The sequence below is a fragment of the Sinocyclocheilus grahami genome, unplaced genomic scaffold (assembly GCF_001515645.1).
Source record: "Sinocyclocheilus grahami isolate Dianchi unplaced genomic scaffold, SAMN03320097.WGS_v1.1 scaffold270.1, whole genome shotgun sequence".
Lineage (NCBI taxonomy): Eukaryota > Metazoa > Chordata > Actinopteri > Cypriniformes > Cyprinidae > Sinocyclocheilus > Sinocyclocheilus grahami.
Genome location: NW_015505449.1, coordinates 116,468 through 130,317, shown reverse-complemented (window position 1 = coordinate 130,317; position 13,850 = coordinate 116,468).

The window sequence follows — 13,850 nt, the reverse complement described above, 5'->3', positions numbered from 1 at the left end:
TCCATCAATGCACATTTTCTCTAAAACATGGACAAAATGTGATCTTACATATGCACATATCTCTACAGTACCAAAGTAAACTTTGGAAAAATACATTGTTTTTATTAACACTTTCAACATCTTGTTCCAACACTGACTTCTGTTCTAATACGATGACATATGGGTATGTGTTTCCATTCATCTTACCAAACATGCTCCAAATGGGGCGAGAATGACTTGAGGGTTTGATTTTAACTTTCAGATGGCTTGGCATCTGTCTGTTTTTGGCAGTTTGCACTGAGAACAAATGTATTTCACACACTTTTTCATATTTTAGCCAGAAATTGTGAACTTCTACCAGTCATGCTGTTAAAAACTGATAAAAAATCTGTTCACATGTCTGAAAAGTGTCAAAAGAATTAAAAAGTTAAGCTACAAGCATGAACCTTGGAGTATAAAGACATATCTTGGGAGTGTTCTAACATTCAAGCTGGCACAGAGTACAACAGGAAGGCACTGCCATTTGTCAGTAGTTAAGAGTCATCAGAGTGGAAATGTAACCCTGCGCCCTTCTGGACCATTAACCATTTTAAGCTGCTTGGATTGTGTTTTTCAAGGAATAAGCCATGGGAAGCATCTGCTTTGCTGGGATTTTACCATGCTTAAAGGGATACTGACTGTTGCAGTCAATCAAGGAAATCCATGGTTAAATTGATAGCTTTCAGTCACGTGACCGGCTCGAAGACCTGGAGGGCAAAACATCCATAGAACTGCAGCACAAGCCTGTCAATTTTCTATCTGTTTCACAGCCGCAAATATTTAGATCACCTCTCAAAATAATTAAAAAAAGGTATGTGAACAAACAATCTGGCCATTTGCAATCCATATTAAGCACCCGCGGCAATATTTCAATCATTAAAGAGTGTGACAAACGTTGTAAAAACACTTAAAGTGCCTTAATATATTTAAAACAGTAATATTAAAAGATCAAATTCAGTAATCACTATATTAATGATGCATAGTTTACACAGGCAAGCAGATGAGGTCGGAATATGAACGCAATCCGCTTAATGGTTAAGTGTTTTCCTTATAATGGTTTTCTATGGGAAACCATTTAACGTGAAACTTTGCACATTGTTTATATTCTGGGTTCATATGCTTGCCTGTCCAAAATATACATAATCAATAAGGTGTTTACTGAATTTCACCTTTCAATATCTGCGTTTTACTACATTACTACTTAATGCAAACTGCATAAAAATAACTGGCGGTCAGTGGAGCAAAAAAAATTCGTTTTGCCCTCCAGTTGGGCGTTCCTATGACTGTGTGACATCACGTGAAAACTATCAATTGGGGGTTCTGTGCCTTGCTCAGTCGTGATACTGAAGGTGGAAGACAGCGCTGTATATTCTCATAAGAGGAATAAAACACAGATCAAATATTTAAATACAGTATGGACATAGTACATATAAACTAGTTTAGCTGAAATCATCCACATAAAACATAGAACAGAATAATAAATAAATAAAACAATTCAAAACGTTTATTTTAAGGCTCTTTTTGGGAATCCCACAGCTGTCAACTGTGGACCCGGGAACATTTTGGGCTTTTCATTCATTTCATCAGGCTTTTTTGGGGAGTTTTCATTCCTTTTTGATGGGTTTCGAGTCAGTTTTAGCCTGGAGATTTTTCTGGGTTCTGGCAACTCTGCCTGCAGCTTGACTTAACAGAAAATGTGCAATGCCTCCTCCGCCATGGAAATGAACAATTCTGAAGGCAATGTAATCACAATTCATATTCTTTTGCAGCGCAAGAAATGAGTCAAAAGAGCCATTTACCATTAATCTGACCTTTCAGTCCCAGTCAGTCATCAAATGATTCTCCCTCCCTAAAGGCCAATCGTGACTAAGATAAAATACCTTTTTAAAGAACACGCACACACACACAAATGCAAACTGCCTTGGCAGTCTCAAAATGAGAATCACACTTTTTTGGGGAGTTTTCATTCCTTTTTGATGGGTTTCGAGTCAGTTTTAGCCTGGAGATTTTTCTGGGTTCTGGCAACTCTGCCTGCAGCTTGACTTAACAGAAAATGTGCAATGCCTCCTCCGCCATGGAAATGAACAATTCTGAAGGCAATGTAATCACAATTCATATTCTTTTGCAGCGCAAGAAATGAGTCAAAAGAGCCATTTACCATTAATCTGACCTTTCAGTCCCAGTCAGTCATCAAATGATTCTCCCTCCCTAAAGGCCAATCGTGACTAAGATAAAAGACCTTTTTAAAGAACACGCGCACACACACACAAATGCAAACTGCCTTGGCAGTCTCAAAATGAGAATCACATCTGCAGGATATAGAATTGTAGGGTGTTTACGGTGGCACAATCAGGGTTGTCATATAATACAAGTAACGGTCTCACATATTTTGAATAGAAAATGAAGCAACTGTATTGACCCATCGTTTCGTTTTCAAGCACCCATATTCAATATACAGTGGTGTTAGAATACCGTACTAATTACAAACTAATGCTGAAAAATAATCACCTGGTCCGACACCTCGTGTCTCAAGTTCCCGCGCAGGCACATTGCTTTATTCAGTGTTTCCTGGACTGGGCTTTTCAGCGACCATAACGGCTGAATTTTCAGTGTGGCAAAGAGCTTGCAGTATGACGGAATGTGATAGGATAAATCTCTTTTTAGATTATAAAACATTCCATGTGAGTCGCGGCTAGTGTAGTTCGATTCACTAACAAGTGATTCATATGAGTTTTCAGTTGAACAAAAAAAGGCAGAATTGGTGTAGTTCGATTCACAAACAAATCACTCGAATGAGACAATTATTTTTATTTAATCAAAAACAAATGGCGCAACCATAATTCGATTAATGAACCACTAATTACTCATAGGAACAGTTATTATTTTTAACTGATCAAAAACACAACACGGAAGTAGTTATTTAGGCCGATTCACGAACAAATGACTTGTATGAGCCGGTTCTTTTTTTAATTTAGCCTACTGCGCACATAGCCCGTTTCAAAATAACTCATATGAGCAGGGTTGGGGAGTAACGGAATACTTGTAACGGCGTTACGTAATCAGGATACAAAAATCTAGTAACTGTAATCCGTTACAGTAACATCGAAAAACAAAGTATTCAGATTACAGTTACATTTTGTAAAAAGTGTGAATACTATCAGGATTACATTTGTTTCATTTAAAAGTAAATAAATTAGTTTTGTGACATAATAATGCTATATTTAGCACTACTTCATCATACAGTAGTTCCTGGTTCTGTTGACACACGTTGACTCACGTGAGCCGCCTGCAGATGCGTGCGAAAATAACATCCGTCTACAATTATTCTCCTCAAACGCGGGATGAGACGCTGCTACAGTAAATTACGATGCTTCCTGCTGGGAAAAACTTTTTCATGTCTGGAAATTTCAGTTATTTTGTCTTCAAAAAGGATAAAGGAAATAACAATGTTGTACAGTGTAAGCTATGCATGAAGACTCTTGCTTTAACAAAGGCTACTCAAACAACTTGAACATTTGCAGGTACGACTAGCATGGAAATAATCATGTTAGCTAAAATGTAGTGTTTGGTAGTGATTTAAAATCCCATGGTGTGCATGACTCCAGTTGTGTGTAAGTTTTCAAGCGGAAAATGAGCTGGAAAATGTAGAAATTAACACGAGAGTCCCCACACCCTGGATCAGTCAATGAAATAAAGAAAGATCATAGCATTTCACATGCGTTTCGACATGTAGGCTTATTTTAAAATAGACTCATATGTATATGGTGTCAATTTTGTGTATAAACCATATTCATTTTTACTTGTACATGTTAAAGAAATAAAAAATAAAACTAATACTAAACTATAGCCACTAGATAGCTTTTTATATAAAAATATATATGGGCTGTAATATCTCGGTGGTGAAACAAGACACGATTTTTAATAGTTTCAAATAGCTTTTACTATAGTTTTTATTAGTTTTACTTTTAAAGTCATAGTTAAATAAAAGTACTTAGATATTGCTTTTTTGACTTTATTTACATATGTAACTTTAAGTAATCCAAAAGTAATCCGATTCCATTACTTTTATATTGTGGTACTTGGATTACGTTACTGAAAACTTTTTTAATGAAGTAATTTGTAACTGTAACAGAATACATTTTAAAAGTAACCCTCCCAACCCTACGTATGAGATATATTTAATTAATCTTTAACATAACGCGGAATCAGTCTGATTCATGAATAATAAATATTGAGCTAGACCTTTTAATGAATAATAAAAAATCCCACTATACCGGTTTGACTCAGTCTGATGAAGAACTTTGTCAGAGCTGTTGAGTCGACATGTGACAAAAACATGTTCTGTCCTTTATATTTTCATGTCTGGAAATTTCAGTTATTTTGTCTTCAAAAAGGATAAAGGAAATAACAATGTTGTACAGTGTAAGCTATGCATGAAGACTCTTGCTTTAACAAAGGCTACTCAAACAACTTGAACATTTGCAGGTACGACTAGCATGGAAATAATCATGTTAGCTAAAATGTAGTGTTTGGTAGTGATTTAAAATCCCATGGTGTGCATGACTCCAGTTGTGTGTAAGTTTTCAAGCGGAAAATGAGCTGGAAAATGTAGAAATTAACACGAGAGTCCCCACACCCTGGATCAGTCAATGAAATAAAGAAAGATCATAGCATTTCACATGCGTTTCGACATGTAGGCTTATTTTAAAATAGACTCATATGTATATGGTGTCAATTTTGTGTATAAACCATATTCATTTTTACTTGTACATGTTAAAGAAATAAAAAATAAAACTAATACTAAACTATAGCCACTAGATAGCTTTTTATATAAAAATATATATGGGCTGTAATATCTCGGTGGTGAAACAAGACACGATTTTTAATAGTTTCAAATAGCTTTTACTATAGTTTTTATTAGTTTTACTTTTAAAGTCATAGTTAAATAAAAGTACTTAGATATTGCTTTTTTGACTTTATTTACATATGTAACTTTAAGTAATCCAAAAGTAATCCGATTCCATTACTTTTATATTGTGGTACTTGGATTACGTTACTGAAAACTTTTTTAATGAAGTAATTTGTAACTGTAACAGAATACATTTTAAAAGTAACCCTCCCAACCCTACGTATGAGATATATTTAATTAATCTTTAACATAACGCGGAATCAGTCTGATTCATGAATAATAAATATTGAGCTAGACCTTTTAATGAATAATAAAAAATCCCACTATACCGGTTTGACTCAGTCTGATGAAGAACTTTGTCAGAGCTGTTGAGTCGACATGTGACAAAAACATGTTCTGTCCTTTATATCTGTAAAAATTAACACTAAAGGGTTTGTCAGTCAAAACCAAGCATCATTAGATCATTAGGATTCAGCCATGAATGCTGTAAGTATTGTTCCCAGGTCTGGTCACAATGCAGCACTTTATCTGTAGCTAAATTAATAGACTTGTTGGGTTATTAAAAAGGAGAAATGTTTTCCATATGTTTAGTTGTTGACTCAACAATATTTTGGAATACATTCATTTGTCACCTGGTAGAAGCTCACAGGCAGATGGCAAAACAGACCAGTTGTGTGACATGTCCTCATCCCCAAAAAACAGCAACATTTGCTTCTGGTGTTTAATTTTAAAAACATTTTTGTTTACTTTGTACAATAAACAATTTCGGTACTGTATTTAAATAAAGTGTAACATCTCCTATCCTGAAGTACAGAAGCAAAACAAGTTGAGATGCACTTTGCTCATTTCCAGACAGTGTCTATAAAAACACAGTTTCATATATAACATTTATTTAATCCATTATATACTGCAGATATACCAAATGTGTTATTTCTGTGTAATACTGTTTGTACAGTAATATAAGTAGGCTAACTAAAGTGGTAAAACACAGTAGATTTTTGTACAAATTACAAATGTTGTTTACAATTAATCTATAAAACAGAAGACTATAAAACAGATGGGATTCGAAATGAGGTAAACCTCTAATTTACTGATTTCACTGCATGCAACTGCTTTTCTTAGTAAAGTGCGCTCTGAAACATACAGCTATCTGTTGTGTCACAATCTGACACCAGAACTTAGTTATGATGGTTCTCTGATTACTTTGCCCCTCTTGAGCACGGCAATTAACTCTGCTCTCATAGCTGAGAGTTAAACAAGAAAACGAGTGTTTCATCAAGGACTATGGTAATTAAAGCCTCATCCCTAGCAATTAGCCCTTGAATCACGGAGAGGAAGAAGTTGCTCAGAAACGCTCATCTTTATTAAGGCCACTGCATGCCAAACATGAATAAAGCGTAATTGTCTTCTGTCATTATCCCAGTCAGCCACGTGAAAATGCTTAAAGGGGTCATATGATGCAATTTCAAGTTTTCCTTTCTCTTTGGAGTGTTTTGCACATCGTGTGTGTGTGTGTGTGTGTGCGTGCGCGTGTGTGTGTGTGTGTGTGACAGAGAGTGAGAGAGAGAGAGTAACATCACAGTGGAGTCAGCTGTCTTAACCGTGGCTTGTGTACTGCAAACACATACCAGCTTCATCACTGTGTCTGTCACGCGACTCTGTTCCCCTTTCGGGCTCTGTCTTTACATTTATTTTGAAAGATGAAGCTCGCGATTATGGTAAGGGGCGTTACATTTCCGACGAGTGCTTGCGGTGTTCGGCCAATCACAATGCACTGGATCAGCTGGCCAATCAGAGCAAACTGCACTTGTCGGAAGGAGGGACTTTGTAGGAAACTACGTGTTTGAGAGAGGCGGGGCATAGAGGACCTACAATAATGTACAGTATTTGAAAAATAATGTGTTTTTTGAACATTAAAGCATGTCAACATATTCTGTTACACCAAATACACAAAATAATGATCTTTAAAAAAGCATCATATGACCCCTTTAAATATTTTTAGAATGTGTCTACTTAAATATTAATATTTGGAAGTATTTCCTACTTATGTAACTTGCAAAGTTTTTTTTTTTTAAATTGTTTAAATTGCTTGCAAAATGGATTAGAAATGGTGCGGTGTAAAAAATAAGTTAAAATAATCCGGGCTAACAGCTTCAACAAAGTAGTTGACAGGCTCATAGTAATTCTGTCTTTAAGTTTTTACAAGTTTTTGTTAATAATCAATTCCCCTATGAAGAAAATGAATGGGATTTTTATTTCTTGAACCCAACAGTTGCACTCTGTTTGCTAAGATAGAAAACATAGAGCAACAAATGTTATTAATATAAAGTGATGTGTATTTATATCGAATATCTGGTGATGTAAGACACTCATCAATATATATTCATGATTAAGGCGAAATACAACCTCGAATTAATTACAGTATGCTATTCCAAATTCAGATCTTGACCTGTTGATCATCATGACTGCTCAAGGCTCCTTTAACCTCTGACTCTCCTTCCTTCCCATTAATCTGACCGATGACCTTGGCTAGAAGCAGAGTTGACCTTAATGGCCTTTTCTTTTGGTTGGTGGCTTGCAGCAGTTAAGTTGGTTTTTGAAATCAAAGCGTTCTTGTATGTCGCACTGACCACAGGCTTTAGCAGTGAATTCTCCATCTCTGTGCCCTAAAACTTTGACCTCTTAGCTGTAAGGTCTCATTACAGATTCATACAGACTTGGATAATTCATGCACACAGTGCTTGCATCAATTAATCACAAAAGGTGCAGCCATTGGACCGCAACACACAGTGCCTGGGGTTATTAAACCCATCTGGGCACAAACTCTCTTGAAGTTCACTCCGAACTAGCTATGATTAAAATATATGTTCTGCAATGAGCATTACATTTAGAATAAAGTAAAAAAAAAAGTGACCCTGATGATAAACAGACACTGACAAACTAGTTCCTCTTCAGGAACTCGAGCTGCGTCGAAAAACACTAGGGGAACGCCGTTCAGCGTGACGGGCTCTGAATCTCGTGTTTTATCAGACCAACAGCTGGGCGAGACGTCACGGCGGGTGACGTAATGACCAGGAGGCTATAAAAGCACGTGCAGTGAGACCAGCATCAGCTTTTTGTCGTTCAGCAAGCGCTCTGTGTGTGTGTCAGTCTGATATCTGTTTGTGAGTCATATTTGGTGTTGTCTGTCCCGTAGGGCTAGAAGATAATTATGTCTAAAGCACATGACAAGTCACATCTTTTGAGTAGGGGCGAAGGCAGCCAGCGTTTCAAACTGTGTGTTCCTCCCTGCCCGCGTTTCATTACGGGTGCGGACACACACAGTTTGTGCGTTGTCTGCCTGGGAGCGGAGCATGCTGAGTCAGCTCTTGAGAGTGCTGACTGCCCGCATTGCGAGTGTCTTCCCATGCATGCTCTCCGCTCCCGAAAGGCACTCTTTGCGGAGGGTGCTTTCGCAAGCGTTCCCCGCGGCACGGGTCCCGCTTCCGCCGAGGCGCAGCGGCGATTGCGCTCGTGGGGTTCGCAGCTGGAACTGGCGGAGGGAATGGAGACGGGCGAGTCCCTATCTTCTTCCTCACCCTCCAGATCCGGCGCTCGCTCACCGGGATTGGAAGCCCGTTCTGCGGTTACTTCCCCCGGGGGAGCGGGCTCGGCGCTCCGCCTGTCTTCCTCCGAGGATGTTGATGTGGTGGGCGTCGACGAGGATTCGCCCCCTCAATCGCCCCAGTATGAGGAGCTTTTGGAGGTGGTAACTCGAGCTGTGGCCAAGCTGAACATCGCATGGCCCACCGAGAAAATGGCGGAACCGCAGCAAGGCAAGTTGGATGAGCGGTTTTTGCGAGTTAAGCCACCACCTCCGCAAATCGGAGGATATTACCAAGCTCAGGAGGACCGCTGATTTGTCTCTCCGCGCCACCAAGGAGACTGCCCGTGCCATTGGCAGGTCTATGGCAGCTATGGTGGCAGCAGAGAGGCATCTATGGCTGACCCTGTCAGATATGAAAGAGAGAGACAGGGTCTACCTAATGGACACCCCGCTCGCGCCTTCTGGCCTGTTTGGCGATCCCGTCAATTCGGTCGTCGACAGGCCGTCTCGGTGCCATCCTTCCGGCGTCCCTGCCAGCGCTTGCTTCACTCCTTGAGCTGACGCTGGTCTCACCGCACGTGCTTTTATAGCCTCCTGGTCATTACGTCACCCTCCGTGACGTCTCGCCCAGCTGTTGGTCTGATTACACACGAGATTCAGAGCCCATCACGCTGAACGGCGTTCCCCTAGCATTTTTTGATGCAGCATCTCGTTCCCTCGAGGAACTAGGGTTACATACGTAACCTGAGACGTTTTGCTTTAACACAAAGAACTTTTAGAAGATAAATGTAATTTTATTACTTTCAGCCCCCCAAAATATGTTTATTTGTGACAGGTAATATGAAGACAACTGGTCATTAACACAAAATAAACCATGACATTTACACTTTTATCCAAAATGTGTTACAATAACTATAATACAGGCAAGCAATAATCACACTGAAGGGGTTTCACGAGTTCGCACTAACATGTAATATAATTGAGCAATTAGTAGCATATTTGACATGCTGTCCAGAGGGAGGGCTCCGAGCCCGGGATAGAGCCCGAACCCAGAGATCTCCCCCCCCATCCCAAGAATGGGATGAAATGAGATTAAGAGTGAGGTGTTGGGGTGGAGGCGGGATGCTGAAAAACTGTAGTGGAACAAAGGTAAGTTGGCTGTGTATATATGTATTGTGCTTGTTAAGGTGATTAGCTGACGAGCTCCACCTGGGCCAGACTGATTGATTATCTGGTCGTGCTCCTCCCGAACCTTGTTAATGAAACATCATTTATTTTGTGATTCAAACCAACTGACTGTTCATTATCCTGCTAAAAATGTGGCTCAATGCCAAATAAACTTTTTTTTTTCATGTTGTATTATATTCATATTATTATATTATGTGAGAAGAAAGCAGCCACAGAGTGATGCAAGAGACATGAAACTAGTACAGTTACCGTACAACTACAAAGTTTCTTGGGGGAACACAATGCTTTTGCGAGAGAACACGAATATTTTGTAAGATAACGCTCGGTGGGATCCAGACGCTCTTTAATTGTGTTATCAGATCCCTTGGATAGCGCTATATTGGGCTCATCTAGTGAAAGTGAGGACATGGATGTGGTTGGTGATGATAGTGTCAGCATTGAATCCTCCCAACCTAACTCCAGCCCTGCATATGGGGAAATGCTGGGAGTAATGGCGTGCACCACTAAGAGGCTTGATTTAGTCTGGTCACGTGAAAGGCAGAAGCCCACCCATGGCAGATTAGACGAGCACTTTCTGGCCAGCCATGACCTCCCCTAGAACTCTCCCATTTCTTCCCGACCTCCACACGGAGTTAGTGAGATCAAGGAACAGTCTGTATTAAGCCCGGGATACACTGCACGATTTTTGGCTGTCCCAGACGAAAGATTGCCATCGTGAAGCAATCATGGCAATTTCTGTGATCATGGCTCTTAATCGGTGGTCCTATGTCGTACAGTGAGAGAGGTTCAAAGACGGGCGTTTTCCCGGTCTTGCGACCAAAGATAGCCTACGATAGTTTTCCTACTGTGTCAGAAATTCAGCAGGATCAACTTGCCCTCTTCCGCCGGGCACCTCTTCTTTGTTTCAGTGCACATGAAAAGCACAACTGCCAAAGCGCGATCCATCTTGATGTACCGGTATTTGTTTACCACTAGCGCATGCTGATGACGTTGCACTAACGTGTGTCACAGCCATCGCAGTCTACGATTCAATAGGTGTCATCATCGTACAGTCTACATGCTTGTCGTACCCAAGTTTAAACAATCCATGTCGCACAGTGTGATAAAGTAATGATCTTATAGGATTGCTAAAATCGTGCAGTGTATCCCGGGCTTTAGGCTCGACTCAGCACGAGGGTTACGATAGGCGAAGATACCCCCTGTGGAGGAGACGCTCACGAGCTGCGTCTCCCAGGGTGAGTCATCTTCTTTAAGGACTCCTGCTCTGCCATCCGGACCACTGAAGTCTGAATGGCAGGGCGTATGTGGCGGCAGGTCAAGCTGGTGGAGCCTTGCACACAATAGCCGTGTTGCAAGTTTACCAAGCTGTCTTGCTTAAAGACCTACACTGTTAGACATTTCAAAGGGTTTTTACAGTAACTTACTGGTAACACTGTTGCCAGTAAGTTACTGTAATTAAGATTTACAGTAGCAAACTGTATTTGGTAAGGTGCATCGATACACAGCACGGATGTTCACTGGAACTCTTCCACTCTCGCGGATTCATTCCCGGGAAAAACCTGCGGCACTGCCCCTTGGGTTCCATGTCTTCCTCGGATGCGAGCGGCACGGCACGATGCGACAAAAGACAATATAGAACCCATTATAATCAGTGATACTATCTACAATGGATGCGGACAGTAATGTGATGCCCCGGTATATTTCTGACGCACAGATGTACTCCAAGCGCTCGCACTGTTTCTGACACGAAGGGCAAATGTATTTGCCAATCATTACAAGTCTCGTCTCCTGAGAGGGAACGAGATGCTGCGTCCCCTCACCATGCCTTGGGCTTGCCTGTTTTTGTGTCTCCTTCAGACAACCAAGTTGGTGACGTGTTCGGCAAGCGCCTTCTTATCCTCCCGGCGGCTGGCTGTGACGTCATGGGCTACGTGGGCCAATGGGATTGGAGTTGTTTCACATGTGCTTCAGACACCGGTCCTGCTGGCAGCAGTCCCCATAGTGTGCAGGACACAGCGTCTCATTCCCTCTTGGGGAACCATGATGTTTTTCAAAGGAATTCTATATTTCTTAGGGGAATGCAATATTTTTGTAAGAGAACGTAAATGTTCTGCGAGCGAAGTTTCTCGAGGGAACGCAGTACTCGTGCAAGAGGATTTTTCCTCCCAAACTCATATTTTTCCCATAGGCAGGGTTACCAGGTTTTCACAAGAAAACCCGCCCAAACACTACTCAAAACTAGCCCAAAACTAGTACAATCGCGTTTCGAGGGGGTCTCCAGTTAAAAATCACATTCCGGGGGGTAGGGGTTCCCCTGCTAAAATTCGCATTCCAGGGGATAAATTATCATATTTGTTGGTTTGTAAAAAGCTAGATTCTCTGTTTTGACAGAAATCTCTAGAGACCATCCCAGTGCTGTCTCTCCTGTGTATCTCTCTTGATTCTCCCATATCCCTGCTGATGACACAGATTGCCCTTCACAGTGTTTCTGGAGGAAGTAATGAAATCTGTAATGGAACAGCAGGGGTGTGGACCATTTTGGATGCCTGAGATGAGTCCCTGCAGCTGCTAGACCTGCAATTACCGAATCAGAACAACACAAGTCAGGCACTTCCATGCTGTAGTTTGTTAAAGTCCGTGTGAACCAGAAGTTGCTGCCGACTTTATTTCAGAATATTTTGACGTATTTCCAACTGAAATGGAATATTGAATAGAGGGCGTTATTTTAGCATTCCTCCTCTCCATCTTTTACTCGCAGCAAACTAACAGTTGGAGGGGTTTGGTAAAATATATTCTGCCCAAGCGGTCAAACTGACGTCACCAGTGAAGGAATACCATTCCAGAGCAGAAGCAAATGATCAGATTTTGATTAAAGATTAACAAGACAAACAATAATTTTTTCAGTGGATTAACTGGATTAAGACTAGCAATGGATATTTAAACACACTTTAAACACAGTTTAAGGGCTGAGTCGTCCACATCATGTTCAAGTTTTATGGTAAGAGACACACACGGTCACTAAATACATTTTCAGTTTAATGAAAAATGAACTTAATTTCATTTTAATTAAATTTGGACAGTATTAGTGGTTAAATGATGGTGCTAGTCGGGCACGTCAGACCCTGTGTGTTCATGATTGTAATCAAGCATAGATAATTTCTTCCTGTTTGCTAAGTGCTTCTGTTTACCGCTTCTGGCTTATTTTTCTATTTACAATCAAATAAACATGTAACTCATCAGTAGATATCACTAAATATATTTTTATACATTCTCCACCCATGTGCAGTTGAAACCAATGTCCACTAGAGAGCAGACAAGTAAAAGTTTTGGATCATAGAAATGGAACTAAATGCAGAACCGTTCCATTTACATGCTAATAACTTCACTCTGCAATGTAAACAGCATTTTTGATTGCCTTAACCCTGTAACGGTCATATAATTAGGTATAAAATAATTAGGAATAGAATAAGTATAATTTAATTAAAATATAAAGTATATCAATTTTAACTAGATACATGGTGTACACCTGATAGAATGTCTGGATTTCCTCAGTATATAATCGGATTTATTCATGATAGTTATTAAAATATTAATAAGGTAACAGAAAAATGTTGTTTACAGGGCAATAACATTGAAATTCATATTTTAGTTTGGCTAATTGTTAAATTTGATATAAACTGATTCTTTAGAATTGTAATATTTGGATTTAGTCTGACTTTTGTACAGTAGAAGGTTATTATAGTTAACAAAAACCATAATATTTAAAAATGACAAAAACACAACAAAATTATTAAAATTCTAAAATTAAAAACAAAATATACAAATAAAAAGTAATTTAACATATTAATAAAACGTATAATCTATGATCTCAATACTAAAATAATACTAGTACAAGGGTGTTTTAAGATATTGGTTTAATTTCATTAATCTTGCATAGAATCAGTGCCAATATGCCAAATCCTCCTTCAGACTGGCAACATTTGCCTGGTCTTTGCCCTTTGCTTTCACCCTCAGGAGGAAAAAATGGATTTGGGATTTGGTCTTAGCTATGAAGGTACTTAAAATCACAAAACTGTAAAAAAAAAAAACATGTGGAGGTCTTGAAACAGGGGATTGATTGGCAGCTATTTAAGCATGCAGAGAAGTAAT